General features: G+C 46.5%; 1 long non-coding RNA gene across 1 annotated transcript in view; it reads left to right on the forward strand.

Moving 5' to 3' along the window:
* Positions 1–3439: 3439 nt before the first annotated feature.
* The window catches only part of LOC102368251, an 89040-nt gene continuing 70539 nt past the window's right edge, over positions 3440–21940 (forward strand). Inside the window, exon 1 of the long non-coding RNA XR_323048.3 lies at positions 3440–3489. This is a non-coding gene — a long non-coding RNA (uncharacterized LOC102368251). The remainder of the gene's footprint in view (positions 3490–21940) is intronic.

Genomic DNA, 21940 nt, shown 5'->3' on the forward strand with positions numbered 1-21940 from the left:
CAGGAAGGAGCAGGGAAGGAAGGATGCCTCTTTAAAGCACTCGTCTCTTCCCTGCGGTGCTCCTGAGGCAGGGCAGCTACATCCCATTCATTGTACAGGGCAGAATCCATAAACGTCACCCTGCATTTATTCCTTTTTCCTTGACTGTACCTTTTACTTTTTGCACTGACTTAAACTGTCCTGATAACAAGCGTGTTCTTGTGTCTTACCTTTTTAATGGGATCAAATATGAATACGCTTATGCCCATACATGTCTAGACGATCCTGTGTTTTATAAGCTTGACTTCCATGCTGTACAAGATGCGCTAATGCTATAATCCTCTTGCTTGCTACTGATGGCTCCTCATCATCTGATTGCTGTCTTCGAATGACTTTTGGGGGATTTTTTGGCCACTAACCAGTCTGTGGGTCATAGAACCCAATGCTTCAGGGTTGACAACCACATTAAAATGTCAGGGGGTAGATGGAAGTGTTACTAGCCATTCCCAAAATATAGTGCCTGGCTCTCCATTCTCTCTCAGGCCTGGACCCAGACAAGTATTTATAGAATAGGGTTTGCAATATCAATATGTGTTTTATCTCTTCATGTAAAAGAAAAAAAGTTGCATGTCAGTGGGCATGCATGTGCAATTATGTGATGTTAATTAATGTGATGTGCAATTTGTGTGTGCAATTTATGTGATGTAATAAACTCCTGGGCACTGTGTTTACATGTGTGCTCAGGACCATAGCACACTGAGCTGGGTTGGAGCCGCCCTGGCTGGCAGGGGACCACAGAGGTCAGCTTGCCGGCCCGAGGCTGCTCTAACCCGGCTCACTATGTTGCAGAAGGGCTGGCTGGGGCGTGAGGGCAGTCAGCAGGCGGTCCCTGCACTGAACACCCTCGTGCCACGGCCAGTCCTGTCTGTGTCTACATGTGCACTGCTGTGAGCTAAAGATCACTGCTGTAGGTTAGTACTTGCATTTGCAAGTACTAACCTGTGCTGGAGTTAGTTAGTTTACCGCCCTCTGTGTAGACGCTGAGGTTTTACTGTGGAGCTAATTAGGCAGCTCCACAGTAAACATCTCATGTAGAAGTGCCCAGTGTCACCCAAAAGCAAAGGCAAGTGCTCTCTGTGCACCCCAATTCTCCTGGAGTGCAACTCCAGTAAAAATAGTAGACTGCAGAAATACTTCAGACCTTGAATCCTTGGGTGAACTTGTGCGCAGGCTTGGTTTGCTGTTTGCAATGAGTCCTGGCTTGGAGATCCACTGGGGAAAGAAAACAAGGGTGGCCTGGGCTTTCTTAGCGACACATCATTAACCAGGGGGAACCAACCTTTTGCTAGGCATACCACAAGTCAACCCTGTGCCTTCCCCAAGTTATACTCCAATTACCTTCCCCTGCCTGATCTGCTACTCTGCTTTCTGCTTCCTTCCCTGCATTCCCTGCCTGCTTTGCTGCTTTGCTTTCTGCTCCCTGCCCTACATGCTGCTGTGCTGCGTGTTCCCTCCCCAGTCTGCCACATGCCATATGCAGAGCCTGCCTGTGCCACTTGTGGCACCCTTGCCGCTGGTTGGCCATCATTGTCACAAGCGATGACTTTATTGAGTTCTTTGATACCTGAAGATGGCTGGTCATTGCCTTGTGCTCCACGTGGAGCAGAGAGCGCTGTATGTCTGACTGAAGGACTGATTGCTTGGTGAGCTACCGCGTTCCTCTTGGAAGTCTGTGGCTACAGACTTTCCAAAAGTAGATCAGACACAGGAATTTCAGACAGCACTCACTCCTGGGAACAGCACAGGGAGGTAATGGAGTGAGCATCTTATTGATGACAAGGGCTTGAGGGCGAGAGAGAGGAGTTAATTTTGTGTGCGAGTGCAGGGATAGTGAAGGGAGCTGACAGCATGAAAAATATGGCATCCCAAGTGGATATCTTCTGTGATGCCTGGGTGCTGTCTTCTCAGATAATGAGGGCAAAATCCTCTCCACCAGGAGTGATGCTGGCCAGTGCCCTTGGCTGTGTGCCTCTTTTGTAAGACGGGTTGTCTTTTTGAGACCTTTGTCGGAAATCAAGGTCCATGTAAAGCCACAGGTTCCCCAAATGGGGTTAGGGAGAAGAATCTTGTGCAAATAGCAAATCTTGTGCTATTTTTTGGCCTTCTTCAGGGTGCATTTAGGGTGTAAGGCACCAATTGCCTGCATAGGTCAGGCATCCATGTCCCAAACTCCCTAGGTGCTCAGGAAAATATACTGTGGACCTCTCCCACTGTTGTCCTCTCTCAAGTGTGGCCCCTGGCCCCAGAAGCACGTGAGAGCAGTACTCACTAAGCTTCCTGCTCTGTGTGTGCATGCATGTGATATTTGCAACAAGAGCCATGTAGAGCAAATGTTCCTGAGCTCTACTTCTGTCTGGTCTATGCCTTCTTGTTCTCCTGAAGGTAAAAGTTGTATCATTATCGGAGGCAGGTGAGAGGGATGTTACCATGAGAAGCATTGCACCATTGTAGAGACCTCCCAGTGCAGAAACCCAGTTCTGCACCACTCTGCAAAACATGACTATAGGAATCAACTGAATACATGTGTGTTATGATGACTGACCTTAACAGCCTCACTATGTGTCACTGGCATTATATTGCTTCCAGACAATACGATTTTCCTTCTATTTGGCTGATATTGGCCCAAGTCTGTGGAGCAGGACAACGTGACTTTCATTTCCATTGAGGACCTCTGAGTGACCGTGGATGCAGCAGGGCAGCAGCTATGAAATCCTTAGCTAAGTCTCATTGGGTCTTAAGCTCCTAAATCACTGATGAACTTTTGAAAAATGTATCTCTTTCCGCCTATTTTCCTAATTAATCAAAAGGAAAATAATTAGCAGGGAAACACTCCCTGTCATGAGCTTTTATTTATTTTTTAAACTCTAGGTTTACAGATTATCATGGCTTCCACCCCCTCAAGGGTTACCAGACCCTAATGTCCTTGAGAGTAACTGCCAGATTGTTCAGACTTGGCTGAGGCATTGTCTTCACTTGCCAAGGACTTCAGAAAATGTCTGAAGAACAGAGCAAGAAAGAAAAGGGAAACCAGACTAGCAATTCTGACACACTTTAGTATTCCTGGAGGTACTGCTGCCATCAGCTGTTCTATCATCCTTCGCAGTCCTGGCTATAATTAAGATCTGTCAACACTGATAAAAGGAGAACATTCAGTCAACTAATTAAGTATCACTTTAATACTCTAATATTTAAATTCAGGTTCCTAAATCAGCAGAATAATAAAATGTTTTATGTATGCTTAAATGGCAGGGGAACAGAATGTGAATATCTCAATAGTGGATTTAATTATAAATCCGTCTTGCCCCCACAGAGCAGAGCTGATTTCGCTGCTACTGAAGTGGAACTGGAATTCTCCCGTGGCTCCGGGAAATAAACACAGAGGCACGGAGTGGCCCTAGGAGCTGGAAGCCCGATGCAAAGTGAGGTGTGCCGAGCCTCCAGCGAGCTTAGGTAATCCTTGCAGCACATCTGGAGGTGGGAAGGGTTTGTAAATTTGAGTGACTCAATGCTCATTATGAAAGGGAGAGAAAAGGATTTAATTCACTAGCAAAAGACTATCAGGCGAGGGGGAAAAGAAGGATTTCATTTCCCATAAAAAGTGGTGGCGCCGGGTGGGGGACTACCGTCTTTTAAGGTAACGTTGGGTCACTAAGTTGGCTAAACCCACGGTGCATGAAGGGCTCATGGGGGCTGGATTGTGAACAAAGTGGCTCTACCCAAAGTTGTGGGCCCTGAATTGTTCCCTGCATGGCCCACGTCTACCATTGAATGTTCCCTTTCCCCTTTGCATAATGTTAGATGTGCCTACACACAGAGATCCTGTCCCTGGCTTTAACCTGAGTAATTTCCCCGTTGTGTTATCTGTAGCAGCAGTTTCTCATTTCTAAGGTCAGAAACCGTCTGAAAGCTGAAAAATCAGGCTCAGGGCAAATCTTAAACTGCAATGCAGCTGGTGATTTCTTTTTCTTTACGGCATTTGCTATGGCTAGTGGTGGTTCTGGGTACCAGGGGAACGGTGACTGCTGTGTAGGTTCAGGCAATGCTGACAACAGTGAAGGAAGAGTATGTTTAATGATAAAGTCAAGGACTCTGGAAACTTGAATAAGATCTTGTTGTAGGAAATATTAAAACAGGCAGGCAAGGTAACATGTAAACTCTTTCTGCTCTCCAAACTCCCTGATGAGATGCTGTCTTACCTGTGGCCTGCCATCTAATGATTTCACTGAATCAGCCAGCTCCAGCAAATTCTGCCCAGACAGCAAGTCTCTTGTACTGTCATATACAGGCAATTGGGGTTTCTTTGTAAATCCAAATGTGGGCTTGACTGGGGGAAAAGGATTCCTCTCTGACTAGGTTCCTTCTTAGATACTCTTCCATTTGTGAGCAGTGTAAAATCAGCAAAATCCGACTGACACCAGTATATGTGACTAAAACTTATGGACAGGGGATTAGGCAGCTGCAAGACCGTGGGACCCTCCAGCACACATGGCTGAAACTGGAAATGAGAGAGGAGCTGCCCCTAATGTGCTGAAGTGGATGAGGTGGTGGGGTGGAGTAGAAGGGGTGACGTGGAAACACAGTTGGAAATGTAGAGAGAATTTAAATAAGCAAAATGTGATTATCCAACCTGGAATCCAGGTCTGAATAAAACTTAACAGGCTGAGAAAACATGAATCCACATCTGCAGAAAACAGTAACAAAAAGCCACAGGACTAAGATGATAATTTGGCATTTGATTGGTTAGGACCACGCCAGAGCATGTAGAAAGATCGTGATCAAGAAAGGGTATAAAAAGGGATTGCATTCAGAACTTGGCCATCTATGCGATATCTGCCGAACCATCGGGAGGACCCCTGCTGATGAAAACTGAAAGCCTGGCCAGCTTCACTTCACAGTAGTTGAGACCCATTCCATAAGATTATGCTTCGCTATTAATCTTGTTTTGTCAATTAATCAATAAACCTCTCACATTGGTGGGAATGACCCAAGGGTCCATTTGAGTTTTTCACCCGTCTACCCTGTTTAAAATTTGTTAACAGCAGCTGTGCGAAAAACAGAGGCACCTTTCCATTGTGCTCAGCATGCTGGACTTCCAGAAAAATGGTACTTAGTCTAGCAGTAAGTGTATGCTGTGCTGCGTCCTCTGGCTAAGCGTCAGGTGGCTCAGTCTGAATGAGAGCGGGCCACTAAGATCTCTACCAGTATCATCATTTTTTTGTGGTTGGTGCAGTTAAATACATTTCATCTCAGAAACCAAGTTCATTTCTTCTAGCCAGATGCAGTCGGGTACCCCAAATCTATTAGTCAACTTTTGACAAGGTTATATTAAAGTCTTAACATAGGACCCTCTTGAGTGAAGTTTTGCTTCTTGGTCACTTAAGGCATCCTGAGCCAGGCTAAACCCTCATTGGTCTAAGCTAACAAGTCGGCGATTAGCATTTGCTGAAAACCTGGTCCTTCAAGCAAGCAGGCCTGCTTCCCCTGGAAACCTGGACTCTGTGATCATTAAAGATCCCAAGACTCTTGCAAAGGGAACTGCGTCCTGGCTGGATTCCAGGTTGGATAATTACATTTTGCTTATTTAAATTCTCTCTACATTTCCAACTGTGTTTCCACTTCACCCCTTCAATGCTGTTAAGCAATGTTGTTATGCAGTTGCTGCATTTCAGTGGTAGGTGAAATCATTTCTCTCTGTATAGGCCTTCTCTCTAGAGTGTACTGAGGGTGCCCTTCATCATTCTTCTGGAAGGCAATAAGCTCATGGCAATCACGTTGTACAAGGCAACATACTATACATGTATAAGACATGAATTTTTCACGTACGTTATACAGTGCAGGCCTATCCATTCTTCATGTCCCTTGCTAGGAATGGCTGAAGCTGAGAAGGGGGGATTTCATTTGGGTTAGGTCAGAGGTAGAGCCTGGCAACTGCTCTAAAACATTTTCCTTAATATTCATTTGAATTTTTAACCTAATTCCCTTTGTGACCCTTTTTGCGAGTGACTTATCAAGTGAGTTTGTAGGCAGGAATTGGAAGAGCAAATATTGTAGAATATTCCCCTCAAAGTAATATATGAAGTTAGAACAATAAGTTTTTGCACTGGAAACCTGATTCGAGCAGTTATGTTAATCCAGTTAGGGAGCAAAAACATACCAGGTGACCCACGTGTCCAATAAAATCAAGTCCTGTTTTGCATATTGAATCATCACAATGAGTTAGCCATGCGTCATTTACTGACCAAGACCACGATCCTGTTATGGGAAGATTATTTATGGATATTGATCTGTTTGTAATTTTGAACATCTCTTTCTGGAATCTGTACACTGTGTGACATATTAGGCATCTGTGATCCATTGAAGAAATTAATTTACTATTTATAATTTATATTGCAATAACTCCTAGATGTCTCCCCCAGGATCACGGGCTGTGGTGCTGCATGCTTGACACACACGATAAAAACAGCTCTTGTTCGAAAAGATTTTATAATTTAAGCAGACAAATGGAAGTGATGTTCTCCATTTGGCAGATAAGGCACAGAGTCTGTAGCAGAGTTTGGAAAAGACCCCATGCCACTTGAGTCTTCAGTCCATCCTCTCTGCCTTGGTAAAATAGCTCCAGAGCTATTGCCGGCTTGGATTACTGGCAGTTACTACAACTACTATATAGACCCACAAGAAATACAACTCTCCCTACCCCCAAACCAAACTCCTCACTTTTACAGAACTGAGAAGGGAAAAGCTCTCTTATCCATTAACTCTGGCTGGTTTCAGTACATTACCAAAGCTGCATAATTAATGGATTCTCTGGAGCCTGATTAAGATTTTTGTTTGAAACCCAGACAGCTGGAGATGTGAGTTTTAGGGAAATGTCAAGATCCAGTACACCATTCACAGGGTGGTTCCCATAAAGTGCCTGTGCATGCTTGAAGCCTTTCCCTTTGCTTGTACTTGCCTGCTGTGCCTTTTGGGCCAGTGTGTATTGCCAACACCCGCTGCATGCGAAGCGGAAGATGCAGTGTAACCTGAAAGGTATTTAGAAGTAAAGTAATCCTGCCACTCGGTAGGAGGAAAAATCTTTCTGGAAAAAAATGCTGTACAGGAGACACAATGCAGAGCTAGTGCACAGGACAATACAGGGTTATTATTCTCCCTCCTCGCGGTGACTTCATGTTGCTGTTTATTTTTAGACTGTTTAATGTCTGGTGTGCCTGCTGTGACAGCACAACGCCAGCATGGAAGCTTCATAGCAAATTATTCTCTCCATCCTTCCAAATGGTTCTGTTTCCGTGAGCACATTCTGTGAATGTAATGGGATGGCCAGCAAAAAGGGTTAGCTTTATTTTATTTTATAATTTATTTTATTTTAATAGCGAAATGCAGCGATTTCATACCCTCCAGTTCCTTTCTGACAACTCATCCTTACGCATCAAATTCCAGTGAGTGACAGCAACCAGAGGCTATTCATAAGGGTGGCATATCAGCATGTAATAATCATAATTACATGAAATAATAACTATCTAAAGGGCACTGCAGTGAGTGACAAACCAGAGAATGTACCTTGACACCTGCCAAAGATATACTAAACACGCACAGGAATTTTCCTCGGGATTCTGTCACTTTGTCAGCTAACAGCACCAGCCAGAGTTAATAAAATTACTCCAACAAAGTCAAGCAGGGTTTTTTCTGTGCTGCCAAGAGCCACGCTGCTGTAACACAGGTTCACAAAGTCATTTAGGGATTCGATCCAAATCTACCTATGGTTGCATTGTTACTATTCCTGGCTAGAATTAATTTGAGAAGTGCCTCTACACAGAGCTTAATCTGATCATTATTAATGATGATGACGATCATTGATAAAATGGAGGCAGCAGAAGTCTTGTGAGAAGCGGTTGAAAGACTGGAAAAGGTTTGACATTTCCTCTGCCGCTTTCTCTTTAATATTTAATTGATGGGGGATGAAGGTAGGGAAATATAATAGTACAGGCTTGAAGTTTAGGCTGATTTTTTCATAACTGACTTGTGGGTGGTTTGGGATACCTCTTTTTTTTTTTTGGTGCCCAACTACAGAGATCCAAAATGGGCCTAATACTTAGAATAGGACTGCTCCTTGCTAGTTGGAAATGGGGAGTGCCCTTCAAGGGATCTGAAGTTGGGCGCATAAAATCCACCAGTTGCTCTTAAATTTTTAGCTTGAGGGCCTGATTGAATGAGTGCTGGAATGAAGGAGTCGTGCCAAGCCCCATTGCCTGTCCTGTTTTATTTAGATGTAAGCTCTTCAGGGCAGGGGCCATTTACTTTTCTGTGTTTCCTAGGCACTTCTATAATAAACATGAAACATGATGATTCAGGATCTCAGTAGGAAATTACATGATCTTTTACCTGCCTGGGAAAAATAAGACCTTTAGTTGCAGGGTTAGACTTCCTTAAAGACATCAGAGTGTAAGAATTGCCATATTGGAGCAGCCCAATGGTCCATTCATTTCTAATGGTGCCCAGTACCAGATGTCTCCAAAGAAGGCACAGTGCACCTAATTGCACAGTATTACACTGTGGGGAGTGATTTCCTCTGTATTTCAGCTGGTGACCAACTTATGCCCTGAAGCACAACAGTTGATAGCCCTTATAATTTTTATCCTACTAGTGCAAGTGCAGATGGTGATTGTGTGTGCAAACATCTAATCCTTTATGCTAAAAACAAAGAAAAGTATGAAGACATTTGCCTGGTTTTAAAACCAGCATTAACGACAGATAGTAAAGTGTATGTAGGGACAGGGGAAATACATATGTCGGAGAGTGATACCTTTGGAACAAATAACCACTGAATGCTTTGGATTGTATAGATTCAAATTCTTGAAATCACTTTAAATTACTTGATGTCTTTAAAGAAAGTATGCTGTGGCTTAGCAAGATGTTATGGGCTTGATGCAGGAACTCGCTAGGTGAAAGTCTTTGGCTGGTTATGCAGGTTAAAGTATGCAACCACAGCATTCCCTCTTTGCCTTAAAATCTATGAACCCATATACAGACTCTCAAATTAGAGATGGGCCTGGGGCAGTGCCCACCCGATCCAAAGACCCTCAGCATTTAGTGAATGGAGGTTCAAAGTTGAGTGTGGTTGCAGAGCTGAGTTTGAAGCAGACATGGATTGGCTTTCCTTTCAGCATCTCCTTTACGGTTTGGTATGGACCTTTGAAGGCCTATTGTGTTCTGGGTCTAACCAAAACTCGGTGCAGAGCTGAATTCCCAATAGGGTCCTGGGGCAGGGAGGGCAGGGGCAGGGATGTTAGTTCACCACCCATCATACCAAGCAACATTGTCTTAATGTTTCTTCTGAATCCAGACTGCAAACTCTCTGGGGCCATGGCCTGTTTTTAGTCTGGGCTTGTTCAGCACTTAGCACAGTGGGGTCCTGAAATATGGACAGGGCTTCCTAGACAATGTGGTAGTAATAATAAGTAATACAAATAATGCACGAGAAGGAGTTTTACACTCAAACCTTCCCTGTACCCATAAACTTCTTATATGGTGCATTCTACTAGTCACATCTGATGTAGCTACCTGCCCTCATCCCTACCAATGCAGTCTGATCCTGACATCCTGCAGGCACGGTTCTTTGGGACATTGATGTAGTGACATATGCTTGTCCCAACAACACTAAAGGGGTTATAATTATAATGTATGTACTGTATTGCATGTTTTTTGTCACCTGCTAATCTGGGTAGTGTTTTTTTTCCCTTTATTGGAAGTACACTGGGAGAAAGCAGGACTCCAGGCAAAATTCTGCTTCATTATCGCAAGGTTTCACTCCTGTTTAGCTATGCAGCGAAACACAGGGGAGAGCCTCTGAATGCTGTACTGATTCCAAAGTAAACTCAAAGTGCTGGCTCTAGCATGCTGATGAGCCCAGAGAGGTTGCAATACGCAGCCAGGCTGGCCTTTGAAAAACCCTCTTCCATTTCAAAAGGCTGTGGGTAAAATTCTGCCCAGGAAGAACTGGACCTCCGAATTCAGCAGGTTGCCTGGGAAGCCTAGTGGGTTTGACTGTATGCTTAGTACTTATGATGCTTCTCTAGCTCAAAGCACTGCTGGTTTTCATGCCCAACAAAGATCAGACGTTGTGTGATTATACGTTAACACTCTGGCTACTTATGCTAAACAGGACTGGATCTGGGCAGTATGTGGATGAGAGACCACCAAAGAAAGCATGTGTGCAATGTTGTAAAAAGTTTGTTGGGCCTCACAGTATTTGATATCTTTAAAACTGCAGCTACTGGATTTTTTTTTACGTAAATGAGCATTCATGGTTGTGGAGAAAAACGTGACAACATGAAACACTGCACCCTGCTGGCTCAAAGACCAGAAAGCAAACAGAAAATACTGTTTTCTTGGGTTTTTTTTAAATAGGCCCATGATTTTTCAGTCAATCTCATGACTTTTGGGCATCCTGGCCCAGGAATTTTGAGTGAGTGCTTAGGATTGATGAAGCTTCAGGTGTTAATAGAGCAAGTAGCTCAAAAGGTATCACGTTCCCTCTTTATGCTGAACCAGTGCAGCTGCTCTCTTTTGGTTGATATGAAAAGCTCTGGTGTTTGCCTGAGCTATTCCAGTGAAACCAATGAGGTTATGCATGTGCTTAAACACAAGCTCAAATGCTTTGGTGGGCCAGGTTCAGAGTCTTCAACTCTTTGCAAGAGTGAGCCCTCCATTGTCTCTGTGAATTCATCCTGACTGAATATATGGGCAGGGTAGGTGTGTACCTTTATAGACTAACTAAATAAGATACAGAGAGAGAGCATAAGTTTCGTGAATCCAAGTCCACTTCATCTGATGAAATGAACCTGGCATCACAAAGGTTGCTCTCTTTCTATATATATCTTGTTTAGTTAATCTGTAACGGTGCACATCTCCCTTGCCTTTTAATTGACTTCAGACTAACATGGCTAACCGTCTCTCTCTAATGCATGTGCTCTAGTGCTCAGCTGCTGCATTTCAGTTGCAGTTCAAGCACCCCCTCTACCTAACTTATGTCCCATGGGAGTTGGGAGTCTTGATTAATATTCAGAGTGCTGCGAGATCCTTCCATGCCTGGAACAGGGCATATGCCAAGTATTATCAGTCTAGTGGTAGCAAAAGCGATTGGCTCTGTGTTTGGGTACACATGGCTGTTAAGAAGTCCCAGATCCACAAAAAGTTTTTAGACACCTAACTGCAATCTGGACCTATTGCTGGCAGGGCTTACTTATTGCTGCCAGCTTACAGCTGGAATGTGCCCAAAGGGTAACCAAGACCAAAAATGGATGTCTGGTTTCTCCTGATTGTCCTGGGCTTTAATTCCCATCAAAACAGGACACAACAGTTGTTTACACAGGCAGCTTGAGTTGTAATGAACCTGAATTAGCCATGATTATCCCAGAAAAAGTGTTAACTCTGATACTTCACAGGTACTTCAAGTGGTACATCTGTAGGATCCCAGAATAAAAGGCTCTGTCCTGGTAGAAATCTCACTGTTGTTTCCTGATGGAGCAAAGGAAGCTGTCATTAACTGCATGTTAGCTTCCAGACAAATGTGCTTATGGTAAAAGAAGTGGGGTTTGCACTCCTGAGGTGTTCTCTGGTTTGCTGGCAATACCTGACTTATCTGGCTATTCAAGGATTTCGAGCTGCCTGTTCCCTTTCCCCACCATAGGCCCATTCAAAGGGAAAGTTGGCTGTGTGGACTGGTGCTGGGAGGTGCAGATTTTCACCTCTAGGTTATTGGCTCAAGTCCACCACTGCTGTGTTGTGAAAGAAAAGCTGATGACTGTTTGCTGACTCTGTGATGAGTTGGTGCCATCCAGAGGCATAGCAGAGCAGCTCCGTGCCAGGGGCAGCTGAGACGCATGAGGCGGCATCAGCTGCTGCCGTGCTGCTCGTGGCAATGCAGTCGGCTGCTGCTGCGACAGCAGCTACTTTTACACTGCCTAACAAAGGTGGCACCCCAGTTATGCTACTGGTACCATCTGTCTAGCTCTTAGTGGTTAGGTGGCATTAATCGGCACCCACTATGGGCCAGGAATGTCAAGGCTTGAGGGAGTTTGGACACTTAACTATACACTCTGCTTTCCTGCATCAGAGCTGAGGTATGCAGGCAGGGCCAGACACGGGCATGTGCAAACCCAGCAGCTGCCAGGCGCCCGCATAGAAAGGGGGGCTGAAAATGGTGAACATAATGATTATTATTATCATTATGTCTGGTGAAGGGGAAGCTGATACTGGCAGTTCACCTAGGGCCGCCAGGAGTCTAGGTACGGTGCTATATCCAGGGAAATCCTGTCTTGCTTGTGTCAGGGCTGTTCTGCAGTCACATTGGGGCCTCTGTCTTGGTGGCTCTCAGTCATTTGTGAACGGTGATGTAAAACTGCAGGTACGAATACTAGTCCTGATGGCCTATCCATGCCTGTTCCTATGCCCTGGCCTTCCCTCTAAAGCTCCTTGGGCATTTATCCATAGGCTGGAGTGAGAGGCAGTGCAGAGCTGCAGTGTGTTGGAGGAGTGTGCTTGACTATTAATTTACAACCTCCTCTGTTACCCGGGGAAGGGGGTGGAAGAGGCTTACTGTGTTTGGGAAGGGGATCTGTTACTCTGCTGGGTCCACACAAGTAGGATGTAGTGTCCTCTAGAGGTGAGGGCAGTGGGTTGGGACCCAGGAGACCTGGCTTTTATTTTTAGTTCTGCCACTGTTCTGCTGAATGACCCTGGGCAAATCACGTAGCTGCTTTGCCTTGGCTTCTCCTCTCTCATTTGCCTGTCTTTATTTAGACTGCAAACTCCAAAGGGACAGTCACTACCACAAGTACTGTATTTTGCAGTATGTTTGCAAGCAGGGAACCAACCCAGTGTTGGTCAAGGCGCGAAGGCAGCCCTGGTATACAAATAACACAAAGTACCTCCATCGCTACGCAACTCAAATCTCAGCTTTTGCTTCTGAGCTGCTGGTAGGAAATCACAGAAACTCCAAGAAAATGTCAGGTTCTGGATGAGGCTTGGCCTGCGTATGAATCGAGGAACAGAAAGCTCCTGTCCCCGCTGAGCAAGCCTGTAGTTTGAACCTCAAGCCGCTGGCTGTTACCACTCACACAGTCACATTATCAGCTTTCAGCAAAAGGCTTCTTAAGCTGCAGGGCCTCCCCGAAGAGCCCTCCATGCAGCCGGCGCTCTGGGACTCTCTGATTCCGTGTCCTCGAGATGGTGCGGGCTAGAACAAAATCTCAATTACCCCGTCATTTGCTCGGACGTCTGGGATTTATCTAAGCGTGTCTGTTTCCCGTGATCCAATAATCGCTTGGTGAAGGTGCCATCTACTGGGCAATCGTGCCCCACACCAAGGACTGAAAAGGAGTGGAAAAAACATCCTTGGAAACGGAGAGAGATTGACAAGAAGAGGCCAAGGGCTGTTAATAATACAGTGGGAAGGGAAAAGCAGAGGGTAACACACACACACCAAAATTGCATTCAGACAACACAGATGACAGTTATTTTGCTTTGTAAATGTCTACCTAGTTGGGAAAAACTGTCTTAAATAATACACAGCTGTCAAACTGTACTGATACACAGGCTGCTTTGAGGAAGGCTGCAGCTGAGCATGGTACTAATAGGGGTCTATATTTTTCACAGTGTCTGTATGGGATAAACATACAATCTTCTCCCGTATGTTTGTCATTGAGAAATCCCTGCTGCACCTACACTGTGTCATTACTGTATTCAGCCTCTCGAGCCTTTCCTTAGACATTTTTATTTAAAAAATAACTGCATCTGCTGAGGGGCCAGGAGCAAAAAGAAATTCCCAATCTTGCAGCTATGCTTTTCTTGTCACCCCCCAAGATCGCACTTGCTGGCTTGTTGGTTATATGCTCATGCAAGCTCTGAAAAGTCGGACGTTGAAAGCATCAGCAGATTTTGCCCTCAGTAGCAAGCTCAGGACGAACGCCCCGTCCCTCCAAGCCTCTCTGCCCCAGGCCCGGTATAAGGCTAATTATTACACAGGGCAGTATCTGAGCAGCTGTTCTGCTATTGGAGATAAACAGAGCGCTTTAATCTTCCTGGTTGTCAATATTTATAGATGAATCAATTTTAAGGTCGGGAGGGCCATTATGATCAGCCTGATTTCTCTCATAAAACAGGCCATCGAGTTTTGCCCGCTGGTCTCTGGTCGAGCTACCCAGCTGGAGCTGAATTTCCGGACATTGCAAATCAGTTGGATGCTTGGAACAGAGACGGGTGATACGGAGTCAGGTATTTTCATAGCACGGTTTATTTACCACATGTACCAGGCCCTGTCCTGTACGGAGATGGTGACAAACTACCCACAGGCCAGCTTCCTTTGGCAGGGATCTCTCAGACGAGGAACACGTATCCTGTCTGAGCCATTCGGAGCCTCTAGATCTCTGGCCAGAGATTCACATTGAATCAGAGCCAAACACAGGCTTCCAGGCTTAACTCAGTGTCTTGACTGCTTAACACACAGCTTTGTTCTGGCCCTCGAACTTGAAAGGTGTGGGTAACCCATTAGCAATATGCTCCTTCTTGTCTCACCACTTGCTCTTTTCATGATATCTGTATACACCCGCTCCAGCTCACATCCTGGAGTGGTCCCTGCAGTGCCCACTCTAGTCACTCCGGGGCATGCGGTGGATCCAGCATGTGGGGCCAGTCTGTGAGCCCAATCCAGCCCATGGACTGGCCTCATACCACTCATCCACCCCCCAGGACGGGATGAGTTTAACACCTCTGCCCTAGATTTTGAAACTGCTCATAGTGCCACAGGAGAAACTTTGTTCAGGGTTGTTCTGCCTTTGAAACTCAGGTGAATCACTGAAAAGTTTCCTTGGGTTGATTTGGTTTCCCATCAGAAACCCTGTGAAATGCAAGCTTTGGGTAACTCCTGGCTTTACTCTAGACTCAGACACAGACTCTAGACTCTTTACTGGTACTCTAGACTCAGACACAGATTTGCAAGAGAAATTGGGGGGAGACAAATGATGCGGATTGAAACAGAATACAGCGTTCACATACCCTAGGGAAGTAAGACTGCTGGGTTTAGTGCACAGTTGTGGCCTCTGCTAATAAGGACATTTTCCCGTTAAATACCCTTGGATCTTCTAACAGTCCCTTCTTTCAAAGTAGCAATTGCCGCCAGTAAATGCTGCATCTGATAATATGTTTTGCACAACAGTCAACTTTGCATGCACCATTTCAGCTGGCCAGCCTTCCTGAGATCTCCAAGTAGAATTTGCTGCAAAATGAAAGCGCCTTTTTATTTTCTTTGCTCCGTGATTGATATGTCTCATCATGTCATAGGACTATATATAGCTTCTCCCTCCTGGGAGAAACAGTGGCTGCTACTGGCCATGTCACTTCGGGTCAGATTAATTAACCCTGACATCATACATTTTCATGGACAGAGATCACATTCCCTGCTGCTTGTAAACAGAAGCCGCTTACAGAATGAATGCAGTGGGGAGGCTATGTAAACATGATTGGTTTGCATGGAGCCAAGGCATTTCCAGTGCCTACTAAAAAGAGCAGGAGCCAATTTTCGTCATCTTGTTTTTCTTAGGGCTTAGCAAGGAACCAGTAAGTTTGCAGCAGCTCTGATTACAAACATTTGCTCTTTTCTTTAGCCCCTCATGACTCTTCTGTTGGCTTGGTGACAGCAATTATCCAGTGTCAGGGCTTGGCCATTCAACAGCGCTTGTCTGTTCTTCCTGCGGCAAATCCTTCCCCTGACACTGTCTGAGCACTGAGGTTGCTTTTGGAGGGGGGGAGGAGGGGGGTTGTCTTGGGGAGAGACCTCCTCAAGCTTTAGAATAACAATAGGCCCTAGAGTGAGTCTCTCATAGGAGACTCCATGAGCTTCATGCCCCATCACATCCCCACTCCTCTGCAGAGAGTTGCCTCTGTTAGCCTGCAAGCCTTCCAATGGAGATGGGCTCTGTATCATAGCATTTGCACCTCCTTGCCTGGTTTCTCTCTAGCTTCACCGTAACCCCACTTTGCTTGACAGGACGGCTTTAGTGGTGCTCTTAGAAGGTTCCCTGGACCCAAGGAAATGAGGAGATAATTAGCAGTCTTATGGGGGAAAAGATGCTTCTTTCCATTCTACCACTGTCCCAGTTTCAGGGGATGTGCACATGTCCGTTACCTGGCTAGTCCTTTGAAGGAGTTTCTTCCAGGTGCTAGGCATGCCTCAGGAGGGGCAGCCAGGTAACTAGTCTGGGACTCAGCTAAGGTGTGTGAACTCCAGGTCTGGAATGGGAGAAAGAGGGAAAAAACAAAAGAAGCCATACTCCAAGCAGTCTATCGGGAGCAGACATGCAAACAAGCATTTGTGGGACCTAGTTTAGGTTTAGGCAGCTTACTTTTAAGCTGCCTAAACCTAAACTAGAAGCAGTTTGGGCAGCCTAAAGTAAGTAATTCAGGGTAAAGGGAGGGACGGGTGGGATCAGCAGGGGCTAGCCCGCAAGTCCACAGTGACCTAGCTAGTAGGTTCAGGGTGGGTGATAGCTAGGGAGCTAAAAATAATCCGGTCATGGAACATGAAAATTGTGGCCTTGGGCTGCAGTGGCACATGTGAGCATGACAAGCAGGAGGAAAAAGGAAAGGCTTGTGGGAAGCTGAAGAGCATGGTCAGTAGAAGCAGGAGTAGAGGGTGAGGGTTGGGTTTCTCTTCCTCTGCTGCTGCTGCGGACTGTGGAGCCCAGGAATAGCTGAAAGCAGAGGAGGAAGGTGGTGTTTCCTTGCTGCTCTGGAAGGTCTGAGCATGAGGGCAAGTCCTCTCCACACTGCAGTGCACTGAAGAGTCCTGTCTAGGATGCTGCTCAAGCTCAAGGAGATGATGTGTGAGGGGAAGCAGAGGCAGAGGGTGGGCCTGGTGATGCTGGATTCTGGACCTAAGTACAGACAATCAGAAAGCTTGAGGCTGAATTGTTTCAGCCTTTGCGGGTTAGTCTAAAGTGCGGGAATTAAACTGACTAACAAGTGAACAGACATTTACTTTTTGCAGCCACATGCCTGCAGTGACTCAGGCCAGACATTGGGGGGCACTAGAGCATGGCTGTCTGGCACGTAGCTGGCATGGGCTGTGTGTTCGCTTCCTCTTCTTGCTGCCCCTGAGGTCTGTGGGATATGCGGTCCAGACTCACAGCAGCAGGACTCTACAGGGTGGCTCAATACTTTCTTTTCTTGCTTCCAGGTGCCTCTGGGATTTGTAGCCCACAGTTGCAGCCAGCAGTAAGTTAGCAGCAGGACAGCTCTGTATTTGGGGGAAGGGGGATTTAACACCCTCCCTGTGCCAAGACCCTAGCTGGGGTTTGCTGGGAGGGGGCACACCCCAACCCCCCCCAACCTTTTCCCAGGGCTGGAAAGCATGCTGGGGGACTGTGATTTCACTTGAACCAGGGAGGAGGCTGGGACGGAAGTTTCATAAATTGGTTTGACCCAAATCAGTTAAGTCTGATAGTACACTCAACCAGGTTTATCTTAAACCAGTTTCAGCCATTTTGAAACTGGTTTATGTGCACTGAGCTTCTGTTCTGTTACAGGTTTAAACCAGCTTCTGATCACTTAAACCAGTTTATGGGCAACTTCTGTCCCTAGCCTGTAAGTCCCTGCAGCAGTTGCACTGGAAATGTGAGCTGCAATCTGTCTCTCAGCGCAGAGTTGTATGTTCTGGCAAAGTTCCCTGTGTCCTGGGAGAAGCGGGTGCTGAGTCCTGGAGAATGGGAGCTGGACAAGGCAGGGGTGGGGGTGGCCAGTCTCACCTTTGCTGGGGACTCAAAAACCCCAGCTGCTGCTGCTGTTGCTGTCTGCCACCCCTGCACTGCTGCTGCTCCTGTCCCCTTGACTAACATCCTTCCCTGAGGCATCCTTCTTGCTAAGGCCTTTGTTCCATTTGAGTCATTAATTTCCAGTGTGCTGCATCTGTCCAAGACTCATTGTGTTGTGGTCTGGGTCTCAGGGGTCTTTCTAAGCCCGTGTTCTGAACGGCTCTATATGGGGCAATCAAAACTTGATGCAGAGAAAAAAACTTTCCTTGAGGCCTGTTTACTCTAATGGAGCCAGTGTTTTTTTTTCCTCCCTTACTGCAAATTCTCATGCTAAAGTAACCCAAAGCTTATTCTCATCTCTTCCTTTCCCTGAGGTTGTGACTGTGTGTAGGGTGGTCCCTAGGGTGCTAGGAGGTGTAACTTTTGTGTAGGGCCATTTGACTGTCGCCAAGCCAAAGGAGGGCTGCTGACAGAAAGTCTGCAGGCCCTTTTGATTTGGGATTAGTACTGCTCTGCTGCGAAAAGGGAAAGACCTGTTTGTGTAGAGTGCTAGCCCCTTTTGAGAGACTGAAGTGAGAATTAAGTGGCTTTATGTGCCTTGTAGTACATTTGTCCCTTGCAGGCCTGACTTTCCTATATGCAAAGGTCTTTCATGCTAGTCTGGCAACATAAAGGAGCCTTAAATTACTTCTACACCACCTGTGAGACCCTCTCTGCTGTGACACTGGTGCAAAGAGGCTTTCCGTGGTGTTTTGTGTTTGCAAGATCCCCTTACAACACATAGGAAAGCCCTCTTCATTTCAGAGGTCTGGTCTTTGTGATCAGTCCCCTTATTTTGCTGCTTTCTTTCTGGCTCATTGGTGTCACTCCAGCTGAGGCTTGGCAGCGAAACAGTGGTGAGTCAGTGGGAGTGGGAGGCAGCTGGTGAGAGACACACTCAGTAGATTCCCCTTGCAGATTTGATTCTGGCTACTGCTCTCCAGCACTATTCTGGGGCTACCACAGAGCTTATTAATGGTATATTCAGAATTTCCCTGGACAGCAGCTGAAAAGCTTGTGTAGCCTGGTAGGGGGGAAAGAGAAGCAGTAATGATCCTAGCCTTTCTGAAGAATCCAGCTGGAGTGCTAATATTCCCTGAAGATCTGATATTACAAATGCTTCATGCAGTTCATATTGTCTGGGAAATGAACGGTGTATGAAATGCTTTCAACCTAAACTGAAGCCAAACAAAACTTGCCTGGCTCTGAAAACGGACTATTTCAAGAGAAAGACGGGTGTTACTTGCTTCTGGGCCTGAATTCAGTGAAATCTAGGCTCTAATCTTGGCTCTGTTACTGATTGCCTGAATGATTTTGAGACAGCCAATTTTTTGCGGAATCGGTTTTTGCTAAGAAGTTGTTGGTTGGGGTCAACCAATGCATTTTGCAAATTGGCATTGACCTCACCAGTCGTTCTGGTTAAAAAAAAAATAAATTGTGATTTTGGTACAAAGCGTTTTTAGATTCAAAGTAAATCTTGAACTGACAGTTATTTTTAATTTTAAGAACGTTTTCAGAGACTGAAAGTGAAAGACAACAATCTCCTTTTTTGTGACTTCTTGGAACTAGCAGTGAACCTAAACAGCAGTTGTTAGTACAGATCAAGTCATGTCTCTGCATCTGCCTGTAAAATAAAGGTGACAGTACTTCCTTTTTTCCTTTATCCATCTAGTCTACATAGCAGCAAGCTGTTCAGGATGGGTGCTGTGTCTGTGTGTTTTTTCAGTGCCTACCACAGCAGGACGCTGCTCCTGGGTAAGGCCTCAATTATTTGTATGACAATAGCACGTTAATGTTAGCTACAGCTTTGACACAGTGTCTGTGTTTGATTAAACCCGGGTCAAAATGTAGAGAGGCATCTCCTAGTTCTGCATGGGGTCTTTGAAAGAGGTCAGTGGGCATAAGACCCTGTGCAGATAGAAAGAGAAAGGAAGTGTTCACAAGCGTCCTTGCAAAGCTTGTTTGTAATTCTGCTAATGGGAAGGAGTGGGGAACTAACTTCAGATTGACCTGGGTTAACCCAGTCCAGTGACCGCCTGTACTCATTCACAGCACAGCCCCAGGGGTGGGAAGGCCCAGCCACTGATCCCAGCCCCATGGCTGTTCTGTTCCTACCCTGATCCTGACCGGATTATTTTTAGCTCCCTAGCTATCACCCACCCTGAACCTACTAGCTAGGTCACTGTGGACTTGCCGGCTAGCCCCTGCTGATCCCACCCATCCCTCCCATTACCCTGAATTACTTACTTTAGGCTGCCCAAACTGCTTCTAGTTTAGGTTTAGGCAGCTTAAAAGTAAGCTGCCTAAACCTAAACTGGGTCCCACAAATGCTTGTTTGCATGTCATGAGTCTACTACTTAGCACCCCTTCTGTTTCACTGTTGTGCAGCCATACCTACAGGGTGTCAGGTGAAGGAGATGTGTGCACATGCAGATCTGTACTGATGTATGTGTAGGAGATGTACTGACCACCCTCTGTCCCTTTCCCCCTGTAGGAGACTGCAGGGACCTTAGGGAAGAGCATGCTTAGATTTCAGTAGCCCAGAGCTGCTGGAGGAATCAGTGGTTGCATCTACATGAGACACTACTGTATAGTAGACTAATCTACTGCACAGTAAAGTGTCACTGTCTACACATGGGGGGCATTTACTGTGCAGTAAGTTAGGCTAATGTGCAATTAGCTAGTACCTGTAAGTACAGTACAGTACTGTGCAGTAAAACTCATGTAGATGCTGACCAGTAGTAAATTTGCTCCCAGTCAGCCTAGGCAGCAGGGGGCTAGAGGGGACAGAGAGCTCTCTGTCCCTGGTCCTGGCACTGCTCAGCTCCTGGCTGGGACTGGGGAGCTCTCTGCCCTCTGTTCCAGCTCTCACCATGGAGCTGGCAGCTCTGGAGGGTAAGTGGAGGCTGGGAACCCAGCCCCTGCCTTCCCCCCAGAGCAGCCAGCTCTGTGGCATTCAGAGCTGCTCTGGGGGGTGGGCAAGTGCTTGGTTCTCAGCCCCTGCCTGCCTCCCATACCACACAGAGCTGCTCCAGGGGGTGAGTGGAGGCTGGGAACCCAGCCCCCGTCTGTTTCCCAAAGTAGCCAGCTCCATGCCAAGCAGGGCAGCTACCGATGAACCCTGTGCCCCCCTGGCCTAGCAGGAAGCTTGCCGGTTGCTGCTTCACACCTGGAACAGCTCCCCCTGTTGGGCAGGGAATCCGTGCCTGGCAGGGGGCTCAATGCCAGCTGTGTGTCCTGCTGGACTTGGGGCCAGGAGAGCTCTGTTTGCTGCAGGGGCACCTGTCTCCCGACCTGGTGCACATCAGTTCCCTGCCCAATGTACACAGGGCCAGGAAACAACTGCTGCTGCAGCCGGCAGAGCTCTCCGGGCTCTGTGTCCATTGGGACCAACCTCATGCCCCTTGCCAGCCCTGGCCTTGTTTGCTGTAGGGAGGCAGAGATGGGTGGGAGCAGCCCTGTACTGGCTTACTCCCATTGGGAACAAATCTGCTCGCAGCAGGGTGCACATGTACACGTTAATGTGGTCCCTATATTCATAATGTGGTCCCTATTTTCAAGAAGGGGAGGAAGGAGGACCCAAGTAATTATAGGTCTGTAAGCCTCACCTCGGTGCTTGGGAAGATCTTGGAGAGAATCATGAAGGAGCACATCTGTGGGGGGCCAGCAGGGGAGATCATGCTCAGGGGCAATCAGCATGGGTTCATCAAAGGCAGGTTCTGCCAGACCAACCTGATTGCCTTTTATGACCAAGTAACTAAATCCTTGGATGATGGTGTCGCTGTGGATGTAGTCTTTCTAGACTTTAAGAAGGCCTTTGACACTGTCTCTCACCCCATCCTCATCAATAAATTAAGTGACTGTGGCATTCATGCCTGTACAGTTGGATGGGTAAAAAATTGGCTGATGGGGCGCACCCAGAGAGTAGTGGTAGACGGGCTGTACTCAACCTGGCGAGATGTGAGCAGTGGGGTACCCCAGGGCTCAGTCCTCGGGCCCACACTGTTTAACATCTTCATTAGCGACTTGGACGAGGGGGTGGAAAGCACGCTGTCCAA

Source organism: Alligator sinensis, unplaced genomic scaffold, assembly GCF_000455745.1.
Source record: "Alligator sinensis unplaced genomic scaffold, ASM45574v1 scaffold628_1, whole genome shotgun sequence".
Lineage (NCBI taxonomy): Eukaryota > Metazoa > Chordata > Crocodylia > Alligatoridae > Alligator > Alligator sinensis.